A 6,003-nucleotide genomic window follows, 5' to 3' on the forward strand; every position below is an offset into this window, starting at 1 on the left:
TTTGTTATAAGCCTACACTTGGCACCAATCCATGCACATGCCAGTCTATTCCATTACAAGTCAGGTAGCTATGAGGGTAAATATGCTGCAAAAGAGCTTGTGAAATTCAATGTGAAAATTTGTACAACAAAAATCTGTTTAAATTTTCCCTTCACACACATGGAAGTTAAATTTGAAGGCACAGAAAAAAAGAGCTTGTAGAAAAAATGTGAACATGTATGTCAAAATTTTCACTCAGAAAATATTACATCACAGAAAAATATTCACAAATGTGTACATTAATATTTACATAAAACACAACGACAGGTGCAAACACGTAATCCAACATTTATTTTCCTTTTCCATTTATTTTTCCGTTTTCCAGTGCAACCACAACTCTGTTATTACAATCTCTCGAATCGTTCACTGCAAGTTTGAAAGTTCACAAATGTGCTTTCTTGACTTTTGCAACACTTGATGTGATAGCTTGCCCTTCTGCTGTCACTTCCGCAGCTACGAGTGCATGTTTTGCAACACATTTATCGCAAGAAGTATTGCAAAAATCAAGGCGCACATTACTTTGTGATGCGAAAGAGCACATTTGTCAACTTGCAGTGACCAATTTGAGATGTTGCACAGAGTTGTGGGAGTTGTAGCTTGCAGCTGTCATTTTATTTATGTAAATATCAATCTACACATCAGTGAATATTGTATTCAAAATACAGTTGTGTGAATATTTTGTTGAGTGAAAATTTCAACATACAAATTCATATCAACAAGTTCTCCTATTGTATTCTACAAGCTACATATTTACTTTCATAGGTGACCTGCATTGTGCATATCTGTCAAATCATAAGTACTTCTGTGCCCCCTACCCACACCAGTGAAGAAACTCTCTCTCCCTCTCACCCACCGCACTCATGTTTACATTTAATGGAACACATTTTGAAACAATAATTTTTCATTAATTTCAAGTGTTAATATGTCACCTGTATCCTACGGGGTACAAGGATTCAAAACATTACAAACAGAAAGAAACAAAAAGAAATAGAAACAGAGACAGACAGCAGACAGACCGGCTTCAGATGTTGTGATAGCCTGCAATTATCAAGCTGTGCTGCTGGTGCTAATAAAAATGCTGTCACTGGCTGGAAGAGTTTCAACATCCTAACTATGCTTTGTTTACTCGGTTAACAGGAGCACAGTTGAGTCAGACTGAAGCAATATCTGCCAGACAAATAGTAAACCCTCTCTACAGTGTCTTGAAGTTGTCCTCATGTAAATGATAAAGACCTTAAACCCAGCTGGCTATACAAATGACAGCTACACTGAGACCTCCTAATGGGCCAAAGCAGTTAAGCAATGGCAATTTATAAATTTTGAAAATACACAAACAACAGCATAAAGAAAATCCAGAACAACAATACAGCTGGAACTCAGCGGCAAGCAAAAGTAGGTCAGCATACAGGTAAATCAGGCTTGTCTGCACACAGCAATTTTTAAAGTATTGTGGACATATGGGCGTCTGCTTTTGCTGCAACCTTACATGGTCTGCAAAAAATTATGTTGATGATCCTCAACTACAGGAATGTTTTAGCTACACTCTCACTGCTATGAGAAATTTGCAAAGCATTTTAAAACACTTATAAATGTTATATTTTGCTATTTAGGATCGATGTTCTATGGATTTGGGCATGTCATCCGGGGATAATCGTGTCTGTGCTCTAAATAACATCAAGATCAATATGCTGGCTCTGAATGTTGTGTGTTGAAAATAGGATAAATGGGAATTAAACATGTAAATTCTGTCCACTATGTCATTGTTTTATTGCAGACCTTGGTGGAGAATATGTTAGTGTCTACAAACAACATTTTTACATTTTCACTAAATCTATATCCCATAACTTAAGTTATATTTACCAAGCTATGGAGCATAAATAACCACTTAATTAGATTTTGACCAAAATATAAAAAAGTACTAAGTAATGAGGAATAATGGTGGCTCTTGGGAAATTGTTTAATCTGCCCAAATTGTGCCTTTGAATTTCTTAGACTGGTTATTCGTGGCAAAAAAGGTTTCAAGAAGTTAAATTGGTCTTCAATCAACATTAAAAGGTTTTGTTTCAGGTGTGGTAACAGGTGCAGTGATAGCCTGAGCAGAATCAAGATCCAAGCCGAAACAACGCAGATAAATATGCTCGCTCATTCCTTTTGTCCATCTTTAGTGCCAAACTACTCTCATTGGGATAAGCCAACACATGCTTTTTATTTGGGTGATTGATTTCACTTTGTTGAAAAATAAAAAAGGCTTTGAAACTGATAAAAATTATTTTCACACTGATTTGCCAAATTAAACTTGAGAAAAAAAGGAACTTGGTGAAGGGGACAGTTAGAGGCCAAAGTGTTGCTTGAACTTTTGACTGATGGTGGTGCTGAAAGGACTGCTGCCTAGATCTCAAAATGACTGCCTGCATTTCCTCAAACAAAGAACTAATTGAAAATTGTAAAACACACAAAGAAAAATACATAAAGAGGACCCCATTCCATCTACTACTGAGAGCACTGTCTACCCAAGGAATGAATACTGCATCACCTCTGAAGAGGATGAAGTCAATAATTACATTTACCCATGTACATGCTCCAAATTCACACAATGAAAAAACACCTGAAACTCTGATTCATATCAACAGCTTGTAGTTTAGTTTGGATCTCCTGCTGTTGACGTCACTTAGCAAATAACACTTCCTCAGGAAGTGTAACATCCACTGTGAACAGCATAATTAAATGTCATGTCATATTAAATGCCATGTTTGCAGTTCAGCTGTATTTCGGTGTTTAATAATAATATGTCCTTGAACATTTTGCTAAACTCTACATGTTGAAAACCTATTTGTCATGCACAAACCTGAAGAAAGTTTGATGGGACTTGACTCATGCTGAGGCCTACAATATGTCTACCTACATCAATGAGGTACCTAAGAGTGTCTCTAATGAAATCAAACTGAAGAAAATTCCATTTGATAAGCCAAACAAACACTAATGCATGCTGCTTGGAAAAAGCATGCCTCTTTTGTTCAGAGGTTTACACCATAAAGAATTCATAGGACTTTAAGATTTGATTAGAGAGACAAGAGACTAATTAAGTTATATCCATCAGTTTCTCCATAATTGTTGTGCTGTCAGCAAATATAAAGAGAATTTCAACATTTTCAGCCTGTGCCTCTACTTTTCTTGCAGTATCTGTATGACTTAATACAATGATGCAATCTCACTGGCAGCCTCCTCTGCGCTGCTGACAGACAGAAAAAAGCAATACATGAAATTGTGTAGAAAATCATTGACAGGCATTCACTTTACTGAGCTGGGAAATTTGCTGAACTTCTGCAATCACTGCTCTGAATCTCCTGAGACATCTATGATAACTGCCAAGCCATGGTGGAGTCTGGAGCACAGTGTGATCACACAACTTTTTCTTTTCTACCAGTGTTACGTTACATGATTTTAAAAAGTGCTGTAGTGTCATTGATATACATGTTCTGAGTAAGTGTATGAGTGTATCTATGGTTCAAATGATTCCTCAATCTAAAGCTCCAGACACCTGAAATTTACACAAAGATGACTTGAGCTTATGACATGGTGCTTTTACAGCTACATTTGGAATTTTTCAGTGTTCACCTTTGCACAGTCCTGACATAATATCTTCAAATGGTCCCTCAACATGCTGCAAACTTTGCTGTAGGGGAGACATTTCCATTATTTACGGCCTATTGAGGCTACTGTCCGAAATAAATTGGTTTCTTTGCCTCTACTATGAGAGTGATTGTTGAATATAGGTGCAAAATGGCAGGCCTACAAAAAGGACCCTAATCAGTCTCTGAGAGACTGGGACTCCTACATTAAACGCTTGTGTACCTGCACTGGAAATGTCTTCCCATGACATTACATTGTCTACATTTGACCAGTTATCCACAGGAATAAGAAAAATACATCGGCCAACAGTGAAATATGCAAAGTACATTGCCAATAGCTATTTGTTCACAGCATTTCAAAGGAAAGCTCACTGTTCTTTGCAAAATCATTCTCCCTTGATGATACCTCAAATGTTCAAATGCTGAGCACAGCTTGTTTGTTTTTTTGTGGAGGGTTGTCAAATGCCATTAATATTCATACATCAGCCAGTAGAATTGCACAATCTAATTTCTTGGCATTTATTAGAGTGCAGGTTTCTTGTTATTTATTTTATTTTTTTTTTAAATATTTTTATAATCCAACAGAGGGGAATGGTGCCAATTCTGCAGGGTTTGGGTATGCAAGGAAATTAGCAAATAGCAGACTTGGTATTGCAAAGGTGGAGACACTTGGCATTAATCATGCAGGAAATCATATATCTGAATGTGGAACTCCACAATTTTAATCTATGTGATGGGGAGGACACATAAATTCAGACTGAAGCACTTGATGAATGTCTAAAGCAGGTGTTATTAACTTCCAATTAGGGTTGCAACTAATGATGATTTCTCAACTGATCAATGAATTGCTTTGTTTATAAAATGTCAGAAAATTGTAAAAACATAAAAAAAATGGAGCCCAAGCTGACATACATAAACTTGTTTTTTCTGACCAAAAGTTCAAAACCTACAGATAGAAATTTTTCTATCACACGAGACCTAGAAAACCATCAAATATTCATGTTTGAGAAGATAGAAGCAATTAATTTTTGGCATCATTAAAATGGTTGATGATTAATTTTGCCAATGAATTGTTTCATTACTACTTAGAATAAGTGCTTTTTAACTTACTAAAGTTTCACATCACAGGATGAAAAACTATAAGTGTCCGAGCAACTGTGTCTAACTTCTACTCAGCTATCTGCCTCATGAAATCAATGTATCACCACACTCAGTGGTTTTGAGATCTGAAACTACATATGTGTATTCTTCCTGCTGGAGATGGTGCTGCATCTCCGGAGGAACTACAAAATCCCTGACAGTAACTTGGGGAACAGAGCTCAAAAGTTGACAATCAATCAGCTTTAATAGGGGTCAGTCATGCATTGAGTGAAAGCTCCGGGGTTGTCAGTGTTGATTTTGCTAGAATGTATCCCTGGGATCTTGATCAAGCTGTGCAGCAAGGAATCAAAAGACATTAACTGAAGACTGATGCAGTTTTAATGACACTGACACACTGCTTCATAGTTCATCCAGGGTAACTGTAGTTAAAAAGCCTCCTCATATTTTCTGGGAACTAATAAATAAATTATCATTAGCAATTATAATAAATGATCATTAATATGACCAGAGCCACAGGCCACAGAATAATTCAGACTGCATCAAAAGACGATTTTAATCTGAACATTTGATTCAAAATGGTATTACTGATATGATAAGTTATAGGGTGTATCTCCAACAGGTGGAAGTCCATTACAGAATCTGACTGGCATTGAAATGGTTTAAATCATGACATTGCTGCTATGTTTTTTTAATAGTAAAAGATTTTGTGTTCCCTGCATTTTAGTTAATGTTGTGCTAGAACCAAGGACAAAATAGACAATAAAATGAAAATGTAACGCCTTTAAAGCTATTTCAAGTTAGCTAGATGATAACTTTGCCATTACATGTCGTATGTTAATCATGAACGTCTGTACCACATTCGTGCTATATTTTATTAATTGAAAAGATAGTACACTGTAACATCATACCGGTGTTTTTAAGTATAAGTCAAACTTTAAGAAATTTTCTACGTACCAAGTTGTTAATACCATCATTGGGTCTTTGTTGCTCATAAACACACTGACTTAACTTGAAGGCACCATTATAATAATAATCTTGACCATGTCAAACGTGTGAGCAAATAATTGCCTACTTACATGTCCAGCACTGGCTGCTTTCTTTGCGGTTTGGTTAACTCGAATTTCACACAATGAAGGTTATACCTTTTTAAATGAAGTAGGTCACCATGGTAACGGATACTGCATCACTAACAAAGTCCTTCTTAAGTTATGCGTAACTACTAGCAAGTAATATT

The sequence above is a fragment of the Seriola lalandi genome, unplaced genomic scaffold (assembly GCF_002814215.2).
Source record: "Seriola lalandi dorsalis isolate HSWRI2012SDOR001 ecotype SW California unplaced genomic scaffold, Sedor1 jcf7180002054972, whole genome shotgun sequence".
NCBI classification, from domain to species: Eukaryota; Metazoa; Chordata; class Actinopteri; order Carangiformes; family Carangidae; genus Seriola; species Seriola lalandi.